Here is a 20,898-nt window from a genome sequence, read left to right on the forward strand (position 1 = left end):
GTTGTTTGGAAGTCAGAGGCTTTATCACTGGATTAGGAGGCAAACAGAGCTGCAAAGAGGCCCATGGAGGAAACTTAAGGTTTTCTGTGTCCTAGGAAAAGACCAGCAGTGTGTCCCAATGGAGGACTGTGAAGGGCCTGGAGACTTCAGGATCTGGGGCATTTCCCCTTTGCCGAGCACGGCCCTACTCCCAGTCCCGTGAAACAAGAAATTTAGGGCATATGGAGATATCACACATGCAACTAGGAACACAATGGACTGAGTCTGGAGGCCAGAAAAAAGATTCCCCGTTGATCAGAAACGATTGCGTGTTTGTGCATCCCAGCAGGCTCTGCTTCCAAAGGGCGGAGAGTGACGAATGGGGCCTCTGGGCAGCCCCGGGCCCACCACCAGGGCTGAAATCCATTTGTCTCTGGTGCTGACAGAGACATTCTGGCAGAAGCTGGGGCCAGCTGATCAGAAGTGCAGCCAGGAGACCGATAAAGAGCTCGTTACAGCACTATTTATAATAGCAACGAAAACTGGCTTGATCAACAGGAAGAGACTGTATGTATTCATACAGTGAAAATTAGATTTTCAAAGAATATCTAAAGCTTGGGGAAATATTTATGATATATTATAAGTGGGAAAAAAAAGTAGAACCCACATCACAATACTGATTTTTCTGTGCATATATAGGTATATATTTTAGCGGGGGAAATGATAAAAGGATTTATCTTTGTTTTTTTAATTGTACTTATTTATTTATTTTTAGAGAAGGGAAGGGAGGGAGAAAGGGAAAGAAACATCATTGTGTGGTTGCTTCTTGCACGCTCCCTACTGGGGACCTGGCCTGCAACCCAGGAATGTGCCCTGAGTAGGAATTGAACTGGTGACCCTTTGGTTCACAGGCCAGCACTCAATCCACTGAGCCACTCCAGCCAGGACAAAAGTACTTATCTTTGAATGGTGGAAATATGGGCAGCTTTTATTTTCTTTCTAATATCTATCTACATTTCCTAATTTTCCATAATGAGCATATATTACTCTTAGAAAAATAAAGACTATACATTGAAAATATGTTTCAGACTCTGTTTCCTAATAACAGTTACTATTTATTGAGAGCTTAGTATGTGCTTTACATGCATGATTTTACAGCTAATAAAACCACAAGAGGCAGGTACTATTATTATTTGCATTTGCTTACAGGGAAAACGGAAGCTTCCAGACCTTAGATGTCTTGCCTGCAGCTCAGTCACCACTGAGGGACAGAGTTAGTTCCCATAAGGGCATGTCTGGTGCCCGTATCTTTGCTATGAACCCTGAAGTCAGCCAGAAAGTGAGGCCCCAGGCAGGGTTGCCAGATAAACTACAGGATGTCCAGGTAAACTTGAATTTCAGATACACAACAAATAGTTGTTTTAGTATAAGTATGTTCCATACAAATAATCCTTTGTGTGTTGGAAAGTCTAATTTAACTGGGAAATGACTTGTATTTGTAAACTGCCCTGGGAGAGGCTTGGAAGCAAAGCAGCAACCACAGGTTCTAGGAAAAGTCAGGTTCAGGCCCCAATGCTCTCCCAGCAAGATCTGGGAACAGTCGGCCCCCAGGCAGGCCTGGAGAAAATCACCGTATGTCTCAGGTTCCCTTTTGCTACAGCCCACTGGAGAAGAAAGCGAGGCGTGCTGCCTGATACATGTCTGCAGTCTGGAGCAGACAACCCCGTACAAGTGAAGGGTGCCTGGGACTCACAGACCCCACCAAGCAATAGTGCGGAGCACTTGGAAGCCACACTTCAGCGCACGTCCACACTGGGTGGTCACAGGCTTCTGAGTCCCCTCTACGTGCAGTTCCTCGTCTGCCTTTGCTGCCAGAAGTCAGGGTGAGAGGTAACTTAACTCACAGCCTCTGCCCCCATGTCCCCACCCCACCCCTTCCTCATTCCCGTGGGACTTGTGACAACCACGTGGTCTTCAAACTCAACCTCAGACTGGTGGTTCTCAACTTGGTTACCTACTATGATCATCCGTCGAGTTTCAAAACTACTGACATTCAGTGACTCCCAGCAATTCTGAGTCATTTGGCTGAGGCGGGGTTGGGGGCCACATCTGCGTATTTTACAACCAGGGGATTCTGATGCCTGAGTGAGGGAGGGTTCAACGTCACTGCCTGGACCAGCCTTAATCAATGAACTAGTGGGGACAGTGGGCGCCCGAGGGGCAGTGTCACAGTTATCTGTCAAACCGACCCAGCAAGGTGAAGCTTGCTGATTGCTGAGCGGGTTAAACGATTTGAGCTGGGAGAGCGTCCTGTGCAGAAAATCCTTGGCAAGTGTTATTTCTTTCCCTGGAATCAAACACCGGTGAACATGTATGGTACCTTCCCTTTTAACCATACCTGTGATCTCAGAACAGCTCTGTAAGGTAGACATCACCATCGTCCCCACTTGGAAGATGAGGAAACAGAGGCAAAGAAAGATGACATCTTTCTTAAGATCACCAGCCAGTGACAGTAGAGCCTGGACTTGAATCCTGGTATTCCAACCCCAGAACCCCACGCTCTCAACTGCTTCCTTGAATTGTCATGCTGCAGATGACAGATGAAAAAGCAGATGAAGCCACCTCCCTCTCACCTCCTGGCCTCCACCTGGCCGTTCCCCTGCCTTGAATGCCAGACTCTTCTCTGCCTACAGATTCTAACCCACCCAGGAAGCAGCCTCGGTCCATCAGGCTCTTACAGACCACCCAGCGAATTCTCACTCACCCACTCATGCGCTCTTTCTATTAGGCAAATAACTATTAAGCGTCTACTATGTGGCAGGCACTGTGCTAGACACTGGCGTCTTGGTAGAGCTTGAGGTCCCATGGGGGAGACCACAAAACCCAACGAATGTGTAACTGTGAAGTGCCGTGAGTGCTCCAAAGGAGTTTTGACTGACCCTGAGCACAACGACAAGCCATCACATGGTTGTAAGCAGGGGGCTGGCGGGACCAGGTTTGCCTTCTGACTAGCAGCAGAAGACAGACCGGCTGGGGGCTGAGGGTGGAGGGAGGGAGGCCAAGAGGGCTGAGAGAGAGGCTGAGGGAGGAACCCAGGTGAGACAGGAAGGGGCCTGGCCCATCACTGGGAGAGGATGGACGTCTTCCAAAGAAACTTGCTGCCCCTTGGTTGAGGAGTCATTACAACTTCCTTTGGCCCTTAAGACATTCTGCAGGGTTTTGTTCCGTGGCTCGCTTCATTGTGGCATGTCTGCATTGCCGCCAGAGTACTAGACAAAACAGTTAACAATCGGGAGCCGCTGGGCACTGACCAATCAGAACAGACCGCGAACGACTCCAAGGCTGGGCAGCCCCTCCTGCTGGGCTAGATGTTAGCCCTTTCTTTGTGGGATAAGCGGAGACCCCAGGGGTGTGGCCTGGGTGGAGGAAGGACACTCAAGGCATTTGGGACGAAACCATTGTCAAGATTTGACCAACTAACATGAAAACCAAACGGTTCATACCACTGAATCTTGCCTCACTGCATTTTGAGCTTCCAGAGAGTAAGACACAATAAAGATTGATTAGCTAGAAATGTGTCCAACAGCTGTTCCTTCGTAGGTGAAAACGCCCTTGCAGGGCATCTTCCAGGTCGTGTGAGGCTTGCATTTCCAAGAGGGAACGTGGAGCCCATCTGCAGGGACTCCTGGGCCTTGAGGCCGTGCGCCCTCTGACACCAGGGAGAGAAGGTGCTGTCTGCGGAGGAAGCCATGGGGCCCTGCTCCGCTGGGAGAGACTGTAACTTAGGAGCGCGCACTGCCTTGAGGATGCTCAGCTCTGGCCACCAGCCCCTGGGAGCCAGCGGGAGAGCACCTGCACCTCTCCTCCTAAAGACTTGTCCTGCACTTTGTCACGCTGGTGTTTGGACATTTTATGGTAGGAAAAAGGAGAGAGAGAGAGAGAGAGGAGAGAGAGAGGGAACAGAAAGATCATGGTTAAAAACAAAGAGATAAAGGAATCCATCTGAGCAAGCTCCGGGCTTGCTCTGGCCAGCCTCCCATCACCCATCCAGACGCTCATCCTCCACCTGCAAACTGGTGCCCCTTTGTTCTTCGGAAGGATATTCTGAAGCTGGAGGGGATTGTAGTAATAGCCACCGTTTATGTGGTCCTCCCTTCCCCTCTCCTCCCCTCCCTTTCTCCCAGAGATACTTGTGAGGCATTTACTCATTTGGATCGTGGGAACGCAGAAATAAACCCCGGTGGGGCGGTGTCTATACTTTTCCAGTGGGTTATCTTACTTAGTCCTGGCAACCCGCTGGGAGGCAGCGCTCTTGCTGTCCTCAGAGGCTGAGAGAGGAGAGTGACCAGCTGCGGTCACACAGATCTGGCAAGAGGCAGATCTGGACTAGAACCTGATCTTTCTGATCCCTGGTCCAAGTTCTGACCTGGCCATAGACCATCACCACACACACACACACACACACACATGCACACACATGGAAAATCCACTTCATAAAGGAAGATGCCCTGAGATTACAAACCTTGACCAGCCAAAACTGCTTAGAAATGAAGTGCGGAAGGGAAGAAAGATCCCGAGTGTTAGACTTGGACTGACCTGCACTTGAATCCAACCTCCCCACTGTACCAGCTGTGTGACCCTGGGCAGAGTGTTGAACCTCCCTAGGTCTCCATACTTATCACAACATCAAGGGTACTCTGGCTTTGAAGGCCTCGGAAATAAAATTCCGTAGCCTGGAGGTCTCAGAAAAACAGCGGCCGTGCTTGGCCAGCCCTGGGGGCCAGCCTAGTTTGACCTCCCAGCAGCTGTGGGGCTTTGGACTCTGAGGCTCTGTTCCCACTCGCCGAGAGGACACCTTCCCTCTCCCTCACCTCCCGGCTACATGTCGCTGGATCTGAGAGGTTTCTTCCAAGGGCTACATTTCTTCCCGTGACTACGCCACTGTGGGTTTTGCAGGCCTGCCTGTTTTTATAAATACACGTAACTTTTAGGGGGCATGAGGCGCTCTTGGTGTAAACCATCTCCCTCGCCCCACAGGGTTAGACGCCGGGAAGTGCACAGCAAAGCCAGGACAGACTCTGGGACCTGCACAGTCATTACCTCCGCCCCCAGGTGTCCCCCGAGCTAAGATTATGCTGACACCTGCACACCTCCCCCATGCCTTTGTGGCAAGGGAGGCAGAACAGGGGGGCCCCCATGACATGGATTTAAACCAGCAGCTCCCACTTCTTTCTGACCACCGTGGTCGGGACAGCTGCCGCGATCACCTCACCCTAATTCCTGAGTCTGTTCTCGCCCCCCACTCTAGGTTGAAACAGCTCACTGTGCCTGGTGCTATTTCACAGGGTGACCCCGACTTGCCACGGTCCTGCTTCAGAGCCTCCAGAGGCTCTTAGAATTGCTCTGGGAATAAAACTCCTGCCCTTGCCCGGCCTGCTGGGCCCACCTGCTCCGCGCCAGCCTTTCTGTCTTCACTGAGTCGATCGCAGTAATGAATGGTTAGAAGGGCTGTATTTCCATTTCGTGGATGAAATAGCAGCCAGGGCCCTCAGCCCTGGAGTCACACAGCCGGTTCATTCATCTCCTTGAGCAGCCGGCACACACTTATCGGGGCCCACTATGTGCCAGGCTTGTCCAGGCCCTGGGGGCAGGAGTGAATGAGGCCCTGGCTGGGCCGGTTTCCAGAGAGTGCAGACTGGATGGGAGGGCCTGGGGTTCACAGGGTCCGCACGTTCTCATTATTAGCGCTCGGTGTGGCCGTCTTGATATGCTTAGTCATGTGTGGACGAGGCCCTGATTTCCATTTTGCACGGAACCCCGCTAATCATGGAGTCAGCCTGGCCGTGACCTCAGCGAGCTCACATTCCAGTGGGGAGACCAATACTCACGGAGCCCTCATTCCAGGCTATGAGAAGTGCTATAAGGAGAGTGAACCAAGGTGCAGGCTGGCGAGTGGCAGGGGCCCCAGCTGGGGGTGGCTGCGAAGGCCTCCCTAGGACGGTGCCAAAGGAGCCGGTCAGCAGGCAGCAGTGGGAGACAGGGGTGGGGCGAGAGCCTTCCAGGCAGGAGATGGAAGAGCTGGTACTGAGGCCCTAAACCAGGAGGAGCCTGTCTGCTGAGACAGAGGGACAGGGAGGAAGCCAGTGTGGCTGCAGAGCCCCCGGGCTAGGTCAGCAAGGGGGCGCTGCTGAGGACAGCTTGGCCAGAGGGTGCAGAGCCCCGGCTGCTGATACACTGCCAAGCCACAGAAGCCCCCATCCCATCTCCACAATGCTGGGGCAGACTGGATGCCGCCCCCTGCCTGTCCTTTCCTCTCTCAGTGAAGTTCGTGACAGTGCTTCCTGCTGAGCTCCAGGGTTTGGTCAGCCCAGGAGAGTCACTCTAGTCCCCATGCCACAGATGGGATGCTGGGGAGGAGAGGGAGCTGCTACATCTGTCCCTGCCAGCTGTGAGGGGCTCAGTGGCTGGGGAAGGAATGACCCGAGCCTACAGCTCTCAGGTTTCAGGGGGCTTGGCTGCACTCTCTGAGAATCCTTGCACAACCTTCTACGGACCCCAAAGGGCTGAATTTGAGTTCCAGCCACAGTGTGCCCTCCAATTCCCTCATTCAAGGACCATGTTCACGACATTACTGTGCTGTTACGTATTTAATCTTTCGTGAATTGGATTGTGATCTTTTTGTCAATGACTGTGTTTTTAAAGGAAACCTTACCTCTTACCGTGTAATACTTGCCATAAATAGAAGGTAACCATGAAATAAACACTTTGCAATATCCGTGTTATTACATCGTTGCTAGGTAGCGATGCTGGCCGCAGGTCTGTTCTGTGCTTAGAAAAAGGGGAGATTCACGGGGCGGGGGGATCTTTTCGTGACGCACACCTATACCAATTGTCGCAACGTACACCTTAAATGTCTTACAGTTTTATGTCAATGATACCTCAGTAAAGCTGAAAAAAAAACCCAATATAAAAGGGAGATCTTTGAGCATTAGAGAGAGGCCAAAAGGACTAAGGACACTGAAAGCAAACAGACTTCCTCCCAAATACCCAGAAAGACTGAAAGAGCAGGGCAAAGGGAACGACCTTTCACTCGGTGGCTAGGTTTTGTTCAGCATCATGTATGAATACATCTCAAAATTATCTGCCTTCCTAAGACGCAAAGACCAACCTGCCAACTTAGGAAAGACAAGAGCCAGCTAAGGGGTCACTGAGGAGCACGCCCACTGGGAGGGCCAGGCTGGGGCTGCGGTGCCCAGAGCTTCCTGCTGAACCGGTCCAGGGACGATTCCAGGAGGCCATGCTGGAACGTGCTACCACCACCGCCAGGACTGGACTTCGGCCCGTGACAGTGGAACTGCAGCCACCGCCACCCCCTCACTGCAAGTGGGGCCCCGGCATGGGGAGGATCTCGAACCCCCCAGAGGCAAGCACTATGCATAGCTCCCACATAGAAGAGTGATCCAGGCCTGGCTGCTCTCTTTGGAAAGACCTGCTAACGGCTCGGTCCTCAACCAGCATCTGGGATCTTAGGATTCAGTAGGAGTCCCACCCGCCATTTACCGCCTCGCCGTGTCCAAGGTGTTTGCACAAACAATACCATTTGTGATGGACACCTGCTTTCCTTCTGGAAACCTGAATCATTGGTACATGGCAGGCAGAGGCTGCCTCGTGCCCAGCCCCCAACACAAACCCCAGGCACTGCATCTAGAATGAGCCTCCTTGCAAATGTGTACGTTACTGCAACTGTGTCTCATCAAAAGGGGGGTGAGACTGGAAGTTTCTCCCACCACCATTGGCCGCCCAGTAGTTAAACATGCGTTCCTCACCCTCTCCCATCAGCATTTTTCAGAGCGCCTGCATCTGAGTCAGAATCGCCTGGTGAGCTTGTTTAAAATGCAGGTTCCTGGGCCTGGCCCAGGCTCACCAAAGGAGAATTCCTAGGGGCGCAGCCCAGAACCTGCACTTTAACGAGCTCCCCCACGCACACACTCAGCCATACAACGCGCCTTCAGTGAACAGAAACAGGCCGGGAGGAAGCCCAGGCCAGAGGACTTGGAGCTAAGCGTCTCCAGCTCGGCCAGCACTGCGTGTCCCGCAGCATCTGGGGGCTCATTATGAATATTTCAGAGCCAAAGTTGTCAGAAATATCTAACACAACTGGAAGCTGGTTGGTTTTCTTTTTCCAGCTCAACTCAGAGGCAACGTTTCGCCTCCCAGTTCTTGCTTTTAATGTTGAGAACCTGGCACGTCTCCCTCAACCATTGCAGTGGGCTGAATGGAGCCCCCCCCCCCGCCCCGCAAAGATAGGTCCACAGCCCAATTCCCGGAGCCTGTGAACACTGCCTCACACAGTAAAAGACGGTAAAAGACGTGCTCAAGTTAAGGATTTTGAGAGGAGGTGCTTATCCTGAACGATCAGGGTGAGCCCTAAACCTAACAACAACATCACTCGTGCGAATCTACTTACAGGAGTGAGGCAGAGACAGTGCGACCGACGGGTGAAGAGGAGAAGGTATGAGGATGGAGACAGAGACCAAAGTGACACGGCTACCAGTCCTGGTGGCGGCCACTGGAGCCGGAAGAGGCAAAGAACCAATTGCCACACACCGCCCCCCCCCCCCCCCCCCCCCGAACCTCCCGACGGGGCCCTGCAGATGCCTGGAGGTCTTATTGGCCTCCAGAACCGTGAGACAATGCACTCCCGCTGTCGAAGCCGCCCCCTCCCCGCCCCCCCCCCCCCGTGTGGTTGTTGCTTACCACAGCTGCAGAGAACTCAAACAGCTGTGACAATGACCCCCAGATTCCAGAAGGAAAATTAGTGTAAGGTGCCCCACCCTAGGACCCTCGCCCACACTGCCCCATTCACCGCATGCCTCACTCCTTCTCACAATTCCTGTCCCTGCTCAAATGTCAATTCTTCACAGAAGACTTCCACGACCTCAGGCCCCCATGGAAGGAGCTGCCGGTCACACTGTAGCCCCTAATCCCCGTTTCAGGGTTTCCTTTTTTACTAATCACAGTATAAAGGGATCTGATTGGTTTACTTATTGAATCGCCCCAGGAGCAGACAGCAGTCTGTCTGGTTCACAGCTATATTCCCAGTGCTGGGTGCCTCGTAGAGATTAAGTAAATAGGTGTTCGGTAAAAAGAATTCATGTTATTTGAGACAAAAACCTAGAATAATGCAAACTCTGTGTGATAAAGCTTAAGACTCCAAAAAATTCTTTAGCTACAAAAGGTCTCTAGGCTACACCCCAGTCCCCTGTGACAGTCACTCCCTCCTGCCATTACATGGAAAACAGAGGACTTGACCTGTTCTGCTAGTTACGGCTGTGTGGCCTTTGGCTTATCGCCACCCTCTCTGGGCCTCAGTGACTTCCTTAGGAAAGAGAGGAGGCTGACTTACTATGGGCGTTGGGCCCTGTTTATGGAGCAGTTTCCGTGTGCCCAAACCTGTGCCAAACCATTTGCATGCATACTCCCCTAGGGGACTCAGGGCAATCCCACGAGGTAGTCACGTGACTGACCCCCTTACCCAGACGAGAGCACTGAGGCACAAAGAGGTGTCAGCACTTGCCAGAGCTGCAGAGCTAGGAAGGTAGGACCCAGACTCCCAGGTGACACACCAGGACACTTGCACCGTTCGAGATGCTCACGGCTCTCGTGCACCACGACGCACTTGTTAGCCTTGAATCAGATTGATGTCTGGGGAGATCGGTTTCTTGTTCCCCCTGCTCTTTCAAATATGTAATGAGGGCCCGAATGCTGAAAGTCTGAACTGCTGAGTCCTGAATCCTAGGGCGAATGGAACGTGCATTGCCCACCGCACTGTGTAGACATACAGTGGAGAATGTTCTAGCTGCAATGGCCCCTGTGTGCTTTATTCCCAGGCTCCCACTCCTCTCTCCACGGCAGGCAGATTGGCCAAACTACCGCTGAGGAAATGTAAAGAGTACTTGAATTATTTACTATAAAAAGGCACTGAGCTGCCAGCTTCCTCTCTGAATTATTTAGCACTTCTGCATACAGTTATACAATACATGTGCAATGTCGATAGGTTGTATTCACATGAACTTTGCTGAAAGTGACTTCGTTCCAGGTAGTGCTGTGAGCACCCTTGTCCCTTTGGTATTGGCTACTCTGTCCGTGATGAAGTCGGGGGTAGTTAACGGTGCTCGCTCAGGGGCCCAGGAAGTTCAGCATCAGATCCGTCAGGAGGCCGAGGGATCTATGCCTCCCGGTGCAGAGGAGATGACTCCAGCCCCCTCACAAGGGAGGAGCCAGAGAAACACAAGCAACAGGTGTTGGGTGTCCGCTTACTGACAGCCTCCTAGGTGCCTCACCAAGTCTTTCCCGCAAAATGCAAGACACCAATCCCAGTTTTCCAGGAATAGCTCTAATAGCCGGTAAGCAGAATGCATGTGTAAGACAGTTGGAGGAAAAGCAAAAGCTCCACCTCCGCAAGCAGAGACCACTGGCGACCTCTGGCTTTTGCACCTCTCAGAATCTTAGATTCCACACCTGTGCAACGAGAGCGATATGCCTTCCTCCAGCACGGTCACGAAGAGTCAGTGAGTCTCATGCAGAATATCTGGGACACGTTCATCCTTTCACACCAGGCACAGCACAGCAACCAATAACGGTGTGTGTGTGTGTGTGTGTGTGTGTGTGTTGGGGGGTGGGGGAGGACTCATGAAATGCATGAATGAAAAGAAAAGGCAGCTGCTAATATCTGATTGGATGAAAAGAAACATAGCTGGTGTTTGATTGGACAGAAGAACAGGGTAGTCCACCATGGTTGAGATTCAGAACAATGGTATGGGGGAGTGGGCACTGGAAATAACTTCTCCCCTCCTTTCCTTCTTATAGGTCCTTTGTCCTTTGGCAGAGCCCAGGCCTATGCAATGTGTGTGGGCTGCAGAGGTGCCTTTAATGAGTATTTATTGAGCACCTACTAGTACCAAGCACTGTTCTAAGCTATGGGAAGATAGCCATGAATAAAAACCAGACCAGCACCAATACCTACACGCTCTGGTATGAAGAAAATAGACTTGCTGTCCCCCAGGGACTTAGGAAGGGACAGACAGGGGAAGAAACCATAGCATAAATTGTCACGAGTGCTGAGACAGGGTTCAGGTAGAACACAAAGAAGCAAAAAAGGAGACGTGCTTGGGGCTGGGTAGGGGTTGTCAAGAGACGTGTCATAAAGGAGGTCTGTCTGAGCTGATGTTCAGGACTACAGAATCATTGCCTGCACTATCCAGAGGGAGAAGATGCTGGGGTTTGGCTAAAGACAAGATTCCCACCTGGGGTATAAATGCGGAGTTTCAAAGGTGGGCCCTTACGCTGCCACAATAGATAAATTTCTATGTTAACTGTAGGAGGTAACAAATTTTTTAATTAAATATCTATTGGGTTACTAAAAGGCAGCCATCGTAAAAAAAAAAAATCTATGTCATCTCCTCTCAAAAATCACCAGTTTCAAAGGTGGTCTTGGAAAATAAGTGGGGGAAAGGAGCCTAATAACATGTAAGATGGCGCCTCCGCCAGGCTGGAGAGATTCGGCCTGGAAAATTTCCTCTCTCTCCAACCTCCTCTTGAAGGTTGCCCAGGTTAGATGCCTGTGAAAAGACCTGAAGTCAGCCCATTAATGGAATTTTGGCAGTTTCGGTAATTCTGGCAGAGCAGAAGGGGAGAGGCTGAGGGCACCTTAAGTGCCAGGAACAGACGTGGGAGCCTGAATTAGTCAGGACTCATTTGGTGGCAAAGGATGGAAACTCAACTCAAACTGGTGATCCTCAGGCATGGAAGCAGCTGGGTGCTCATAATGTAATCAGGAAATTTGTCTCTGGCCACCTCTGGTCTCTCTCATCCTCTGCATTGACTTCCTTCTCAGAAGGCATCCCCGTGTCCTTGCCAAATGGCCTCTACAACCCCAGGTGCACATCTACCAGCTGGGCAACCACAGCAGAATGAGCGTCTCTTTTCCAATAATTCCCGCAACGGTCCTGGGATCGGCTCTGATAGGCTGACCTGGTCCCTAAGTCAGATCTGTGGCCAAGGGAATAAGCATTCCCACCAGCCAGGACTGGTCACACACCTACTCTTGGCACCCAGGGTCTGAAGTCAGCCCTTCTTGCACCGCAGGAGCTGGGAGTGGGGAACAGGCAGTTCCCCGAAGTAAAGCTAAGGTTCAGTTACCAAAACGCAGAGGAAGGGGAGCCGGACAGACCGGAGCCACCGTCTCCCAGTACCGACTCCCGGGAGAGTCATCTCAAGGACAGAACCTAACTCAGTGACTGAGCCTGGGCTTTGAAAGGAAGGAGTCCAGAACAGTGTGAAGTCCAGAACTGGTTGCCACCTTCGTCAGGTGACCTTGACGATCCGGACGAGGAACAGACTGTGAATGTAATGAGAGCCATCACCCCGTGCACGGTACCACGTCGGGGCCCCAGCAGCCCACTAACCTGGGCCCCCACTAGAGCATATGGCAAAGGGCAGGAGCCACCTGCACCCCTGGCCTTAGCTGCTGGCCTGACCGATGACCACGAGAACAGAAATCTCTGGTGGCTGGAGTGGCCACAGGGACCTGCTCCCTGGCATGGGTGAGACCAGCAGGGCTTAGAAAGTGAGCAGCACCCCAGAGGAGCCACCAAAAACTATGGTCAAGGAAGCATTGGGACCAATGTGTGTGCACGTGGGAAGCCCCGGGTTCAATCAAGAGTGTCTGAGGCGCCGCAAGTTCAGGTACACGTGATATTGATGACGGGGATGTACCTCGGTCCGGACGCCACACAGAGCATCTGACCAGCGCCATTTCTTTCAGTCCTCACAGCAACCCTATAAGAGAGACTCATGATCCTTCTTTAATCGATGAGGAAACTGAGGTTCAAAGAGATGCATTCACTCGTCCAAAGTCGATCAATCGAGAGCGAGAGAGCTGGGATTTGAACCCAGGTCTTGCTTCACTATGTCATCCCCTCCTCAGCTGATCGCTTTGTGCACACCCACTGGGAAGCACCCGACCGTCCCAGTTACAGAGAAAACGAAGAACAGTCCAGAAGTAGACATCTCAGCGGCGGGGGCCTGCGTTCAGATCCCAGCGGCACCTGCTTTGAGTTTAAGCTGCTGGCCTGCAGCAAGTCCCCGTAAGTCTCTCCCAGCTGTTCATCGCCCACGGAAAGAGGGGGCAATAATATCCTGGCCATCCCACAGAACTGCACTGACGGTGCACAGGGATGCGTTTGAAAACCGAAAATGCTGCACAGATGTAAATAATTATAATAATATCCTGCAGAGAGGGGGCCAATTAATGGATTAAGCCTTCGAGAGGGAGGAGGTGGCGTGTTGATAGTGCCCTGCTTCCTCAGCCAGAATAATGCCATCTGCCTGCAAATATTGTGATGGAGAAAGGAAGAAGCACTCTTTATCCAATTGTCTTCCTTCTAAAGATGTACTGAAGCACAATTAATTCTCTAACTATTCCATAATATTCTCTTAATTAGTGGTACAAACAGGCATTTCCTCCTGATGCCTCTGCTATTCTATCCCAGACGCTGCTTTCCATTCATAATATGCTAATATACTAGTAATTAAAAGCTTCAGGATTCCATTTAATGAGTGTGTTGGGTTTGTTGAGGGGAATTGCATCTCCTACCCACTCTTCTGGAGTTCCTAGGCAGGATCGAAGGGGACAAACAGCCTATGAGGGACCAGCGGAGTCATCCCCCCCTCAGGTGCTGGCTCATTCCAGACATGTCTCTGAGACTCTGAGGGGGTGTGAACTTGGGAGCCTTCCCCTCCTTTCTGAAAAGGGAAGCATTCTCATGGCGTCAGCATTTGCTGTAGTCCTGTGCTTCTGGACTTGACGCTTCACTCTCTCCTGCCTCCCCCCACGCACCCTGCAACTGGAGATATCGCCCAGCCGGGGCTTCTCAGCCTCGGCACTGCCGACAGCTTGGGCTGCGTTGTTCTTTGCTGCGGCAGCTGCCCTGTGCATCGCAAGATGTTTACTAGCACCCTGGCCTCCACCCACTCCAAGGCAGTAGCACCCACCCCCACCAGTTGCAACAACCAAAAACCTCCCCACGCAGTGCCAAATGTCTCCTGGGGAGCACGGCACAACATCAACCCCTGGTTGAGAACCTCAGACCTAGCGTGAAAAGATTACAAGCAATTGAAAAGTCTATTCACAGAGAATCAATTCCATAAGTCAAGGCACATCCATCCAGTGAAATCCATGCAGCAGGTGAAAAGAGTAAGTCAGCCCTAAATGAAGCGATACAGAACACTCTCCAAGCAAAAAGTCAGGGTGCAGAGCGGTATGTATAGTAAGCTGATGTTTGTGCTCACCTTATTGGCGTACTTGCCTGTATGTATAGGATGTCGGGAGAGGGGCACGAGAAGATGTTGGAGTCACCTGCTGGGAGGGTAACTGGCCGAGTGGACGTAGACGTGGGAAGGAAAGAGTCCACGTGCACTTCGTTGTATAAATTTTGTGCCCTGGGCCTGGATTACTTATTAAGATTAAATACAATTTAAAATATAAACACCTAGCACATTTCTGGCTTGGAAGAGTCTCAATAAATTCTACTTTCATTCCTTCCTCCCCACCGTCAAGGTTACTCCCAGAGAGCCTGAGACGGGATATTTCTTTTTCTGCCACATTCTGTCTCCTTGAACATCATCAACAATTCACATCTTGAGAGCAGCGTCCACGCCCTGCCGACTGACGCCCCCGAAGAAGGAAGGCCAGGCCGCTCTTGGGCGTTCAGAGAGACTAGGCTCTGGGGCTTGATGATGTCCCAGCTCTGAGTCTCAGATGGCTTCTCAGTCCTCTGTGACACTTCACAGCCAGGCTGATGCCAAAGCTGAAACATCAGATACACAAATGATACCCTGAGGGTTAGGGAAGCTGGAATTGTCACTTTATAGAAAGAATTTAAATGGGGCTCCCAACAGTGAGCTCCTTTGACCGACCAAAAAGGCAGCTTGCCGGAAAAGGAGTTTGATTTACTTTACTCTCCCTAAGGAAAGTTTCTCCTGCGTGACAGACCATACATGGGTCGGATTATGGGTAAGGAACGCAGTGTGAAAGATTTATCTCTCGGGGGTCCGTCTCCTCATTTGTCAACTAAAACGGGAATCGAGCCAGACCGGTGCATTTGACACAACGCTGAGGAAAATAATGAGGTGTTAAGAGGCAAGGCCTCCTGGTAAAGTGAGCTTAGAAAAACCGGGTTGGTGGAGGTTCGGCAAGTTTCTTTATCACAGGACTTCCCGGAGCCTTTACGGAAGACAATCTTCCTCTTCCTAGAAGGCCTGGAGTCTGCGGAAAAGCCCCAGAACGACCCAAACTGGATTCCCCACCAGGCCGATGGGACAGCAGCTCAGAGGGTCACCAGTTGTCCACAACAACAAAACACAAGGTTGGGTGCGCTCTGGAAGGCTGTGGGTTGGGATTCGAGTCTCCGACAAGGGCCACGGGACAGAGTCAATCTCCAAGATGGGGTGAGGGTTACACAAGTCAGAGGTCGGGGTGAGTCCATGATGATGATTAAAGAACAAGATGGGACACCCACTGTGTGCCCGGCCCCCCAGGGCGGACTCCATGGAGGAGACAGAAAGACAAGACACAGTGCCACCCGCCCTTAGGGTGTGAAATCAAGCTGCTTAGACGGTCCACAGAAACTGGAGGGTAATTTAGCATTTGTATCAAGAGCCTCAGAAAAATGTGTGCCTTTAGGCTTAGTAATTCCTTTTCTGGGACTCTGGTTAAGAATTAATGCTGGGGGCATCTTTAGGTAAAAAAGATTAAATTATTCATAATCGGGGATGAAAGGGAAGGCAATAAATTGAAGTCCAAGAACTGGAGAAAGGACGAATCAATCATAGCACATCCATTGGGCAGACTATAGGGCCACATTAAAAATGAGGTTTGCAAAAAGGCTTCTGTGAGCTCGAAAACTTCACGGGAGGGGGCAAAGCAGGAAGCCGATTGGTGCGCTCTGCAAGTCTCCACTGTGTAGGCAAAATTCCTAGAAAAAATAACTGAAAGGAAATATACTAAAATGTCACCAGGAGCAGGGGAGCGGGGAAAATGACAGAGCCTGAGAAGCTGGCCTCACCGAGATCCCAGGCCGCCCAGGAGACACAGGTGGGACTTCCTGTGCGCTGTGACTTCAGTCCCCCTAGGAAGCTGAGACTGGAAGGTCAGCAGAGGGCGAGGTCAGGGTGAAAAGATGTCACGGCACGGGTCCCCTCCCAGACTCGGGAATGAGAGCCTGTGTTCGTTTTCTGCAGCTGCCTTAACCAAGGGCACACAACTAGAGGCTCGAAACAGCACCTGGTTATTCTCTCGCAGCTTGAGTAGGTCAGACATCCAGCGGAGCTGGACCGGGTCCCCTGCTAAGGGTCTCACAGAGCCAAAACCCAGGTGTGAGCAGGGCTGCGTAGTAACTGAAGGCTCTGGGGAAGGCGCCACTTCCAAGGGCACGCGGGTAGCTGGCGGAATTCAGTTCCTTGCGGTTGTAGGGCTGAGGTCCCCAAGCCTGGCTGGCTGTCACTCAGGTCGGGTCTGTGCTCTGAACAGCTGCCTACACTCCTTCTCCATGTGCCCCTCCCACCTCACACGACACTGACTTCACCTTCTGCCCAATCTGACTCCCACTGGAGATGTTTCTCTGCTTTTAAGGACTCGTGTGATTACACTGGGCCCACCTGGATAATCTAGAATTACTGCCCCATTTTAAGGTCCATAACCTCAACTACATCTGCAAAGTCCCCTTTGCCAGGTGAGACACCCTATTGGCAGGTTCCAGGGACTGGGGCGTGGACACCTTTGCAGGGCTGCTCTGCCCACCACAGACCCCAAGACTCTTTCCTCCTAATTTCAAAATCTCCTGACCTCACTTCTTGGTCACCTGATGCCACACGTCAGCATGGGCCTGCCATCCTGCATCCACCCCAGAGGAGCCCCAGCGGTCCTCACGTCCATACGTCAGCCCAGAGCTGGAACGTGCCCACCGGCTCCAGCTGCCCGCATTGGAGACCACACAGGTGTTTGATTGTTTGTTCCCCCGAAAAGCTGAGTTTGCTGAGCGCGCCAATGGATTGCTGTGCCGCCACCGCCCAAAGGAAACACTGATCGAGTGGCTGTGAAAAATGTGAGAAAGAGGATGGAAATGCATTTCCTCCTGGTCTCTCTGCCAAACCTCCCCAGCTCAGCTGTGTGTCCTTCTGGGCAAGGCCCTCCAAGGCACCTGGGGAGCCCTCCCTGAGAAAGGCTGACTCCTGGGGGCCCCCTCAGCCCTGCCTGGTGAGACCCTCTGGACATTCCGGAACTGGAGAATGATTTTTGATGTGGTCCCCTCGCAGGGAATTCTTACACACACTATTTGCAAGTGCTAACTGAGAAGGGCTTTGATGCCTTGATACAGGTGGGACACAGGTGAGGGGCACCAGAGGTTGGCTGGACCCTCCTCTGAATTCTGATGGTAACGGGGCAGCAGGAGGAAGCTCTCGGGGCGGGGGGCAGTAGCTGAGAGGAAGGATGAGGAAGCCAGTGGGGCACAGCTGAGTAGGGACCCGTGTGCAGGGCAAGGGGGTGGGGGTGGACAGGCACACCTGGGTGGCAGGGATGGCTCCTTCCAGCTGGCTTAGAGGAGGCGCCTTAATTACAGCGACAGCTGAAACCGTGAGAGCGCTGTGCTTTAGTATTCAGGTTCCCGGGCCCAGTGCACCTGGGTTCTCCAAGTCCACCAGCCACTGTCTTAGGCTGGGAAATAGAGTATTCTCTCTCAGGTCGTCTCTTAGCCTGTCAAACAGCGATAATGACAGTCCTTTCTTCACGGGGTTCTTGGATCAATACAGGAGGTGCTTCATATGACGGTGTTCTGCATGTAAGTGCTTGTATCAGCTATGACTCTGCATGTCTGATATCTGGCCCTCAGACCACACTTTGAATAACAACACACTTAGCCTTCCTCTCATGGCTACAAAACAGCTGCTCCAGCTCCAGCCATCTCATTTGCAGGCAAGCCATAAAGGGGCAAAATAGAAGGCTATAGCAGCCGTATCTGCTCCTGAGAAAAATGAAGCTTTCTCACAAACCACCACAACAGGCATCGCCATCAGCTTCATTGTCCTAAAATGGGCCTGACAGCCATCCACAGCTTCATAGGAAAGCTTTCATGGAAAAATGAGAAACAGGATTACTATGATGGGCTTAAAGTTTAAGCCTTAAACAAATCATGACTCACCCAGAACTGGGCATGTTGCCACCCAGCAGAAAATCGGGTTAATTTAGCAAGGAAGGAAAGGATGGATATCAGGAAGCAAACAGCAATATTCTAGCAACACACTGTTCCACGAACGAAGCACTTAACACAAGGTGAACTCTCAATAAATAGTAGCAATTTTCACATCAGCATCTCATCAATATGTGTTGAGGGGACCAGGTGCAGGTCTCCTTCCTCGCTCCGGTCATCTGTACCCCCAACAACCCCAAGCAGAATGGGGACAGAGGCAGCTTTCCAAGGAGCTGCAGTGTTGTGTTCCGAGGGCTGGTCTCCTGTGCTATGCGGAGCATCCCAGGCCCCGGGGAACTGTCAGCCCAAAGCCAGAGTCCACAGTCACTGCGTAAGGTCCCTGAGATCCAGCAGCTGCAGGGTATAAAGTAAATGGCACAGTGCCTCCCCTTCTTTGTAGTTCACAGCTCCCAGAAGAGGCGGATTTGTCACTGGTTGTCTTGTCCTTGCTCCCAGCCTGAGGCTCAAAAAGGCAACATTGGGGGGACCACCCCGCCTCCCCCAACCTGCCAGATGCTACCTTCTTTTGAGTTGTACAAAGGACAGAGATACTGAGCACAGACCTACTTTGTTAATTTAGCTGAGAAGACCAAGCACCTTCTTAGAAGGTCTGACTTGCCTCCCTTTCCCAGGGTCAGAAAGGAGGACCCTCTGGGAGCTCTGGAGCCCAACCTCTGTCTGCCAGCTTCTTTGTAGAGGAGCCACAGAGGGAGCTCACCTCTGACGCAAGCCCTCTGACCTTCCAGGGCTCGGGAACGGCAGCCTGGCTGATTCTGCCCTCCCTGCGGTGTGTTGTTTGTTCCTGTTCATAACTGAGCCTCTGCCCCGAGCAATGCCATGTTGTGGGTGTTCTCACAGTGTATTTAGTGGAGAGAGAAAAGCAGAGGACCAGCAAGGTAGGCCGAGCATTCGACCTGGGGGTCCTCTAACCGTGGAGGAGTTTCTGTGTATGTCTGCTTAAAAAAATCCTTCAGGAGGCAGCTGTGTGGCATAAAGAAAATTCAACAGGATGTGGAGTCTAGAAGTTTCAACCCCGGTTTTCCCCCTGAGTAGTCCTGTGATGAACCTGGGCCAGTTTTGCTGGCTTTGTCCTACATTGGGATGTTGACGATGAGAAGCAAGATGTCACGATATACCCAACACTAAGATAGTGCTGAGAAGGCAATGTTCTCACTGCTTTACATGCGTTAACTCATTCTGCAACAACTGTGAGGTAGGTCTATGTCACTGTTGTCCCCATTTTTCAGATGGGGAAGTGGGGGCACAGAGAGGTGAAGTGACTCGCCCCAGGTTGCACAGCTGACAAGCGGCCGAGCTAAGGTTCCGACCCACAGCCTGAGCTTACCTCCACTCCACCCTACTGCACTCTGCAACACGGGATAGGATTTGGATTATCAGGCATTACCTACGTCATCTTACACAGGAAGGTTATCTGGCTTGTCCAAGGTCAGAGACCACTTGCCACAAGAAGGTAACTCTTCTGTCAACTGCATTCTCCCTCCCCTTCTGCAGCCCAGGTCCCCACGAAGGCCCACACGATGGAGCCATCCACCCCCACTCCCCAGGGTCCCCACTCACGCTGAGCAAGTGCCCTTGGCCCGTGAGCTCAAATCGAGAGTGCAGTCATCCATTCATCCTGCTGGCAGGAAGACCATTTAGCATTTTGCTATTTTATTTCTGCCGAGCCATAGGGGTGTTGCAAAGAACAATTTTCTCTCTTTTTTTATGCATTTAATAATACATAATTACCTTTCCTCAATCATCCTGGTGGAATGTGTGCTTTTCAATCTAACACAGAGGCCTTTTAAAAAACGGGGCGTGGAACGGGTGAGACATATTTTCAATGCCCAGAAAGGACCTTTTGCAGTCTCCAGTGTGTGTGTAGGGGGAGGGGGGGGGGGGTGAGCAGATGGGTACTGCGGTTCTGCTCCCGAAAGCTGCCCCTGGGTAAAGACTGCGATGGACCAAAACACGAGGCTGGGCTGGGGTAAGGAGTAGAGAGACGGAGCCTGGAATGCTTGCTCCTCGCCCTCTCTAAAGCCCCTGTCCTGACTGAGAAGCGGCCTCGGGACCTTCATTGATCCATCCGGTGTCTACAGGGCATTGCATGCCAAAACGCAAGGGCTCCAGCTGCTCACGACCAACACGTTCATTGCTATTCAGGCCTTCGTTCTGAAATGCGGAAAGTTTATGTAATCCCGCAGGAAGAGGGGAAAGTACACCAAACAAACACTCCCATAGTTTGAGAGCAGCAGTTCTGAGGGGGGCTGGTCCGGGGCTGAATCTCTGTTGAAAGAGGTTGTGTTTAAGAACAGGGGCTCTCTGGGAGATTTGTAAGGATGCAGAAAGTTATAAAATAACAACATGAACGATACAGAAACCTGAGGAAATGTACATACCACACGTTACCGGTCTTCATTTCTTTTACAACGATCCCAAGAGATTAGGTACCATTAGTGTCTCTATTAGTACCAGGGCCAATGAGGAAACTGAGGCACGGACAGGCTCATTACTTGCGCAGGTTCTAACACAAGCCTCCAGAGTCCGGGGCTTCAGTACAGGGCAGGGGTTTAACATGTGGTTGAAAGCAGCCTTTGGAGTCAGAATAACC

This window comes from Desmodus rotundus, chromosome 6 (genome assembly GCF_022682495.2).
Source record: "Desmodus rotundus isolate HL8 chromosome 6, HLdesRot8A.1, whole genome shotgun sequence".
NCBI classification, from domain to species: domain Eukaryota; kingdom Metazoa; phylum Chordata; class Mammalia; order Chiroptera; family Phyllostomidae; genus Desmodus; species Desmodus rotundus.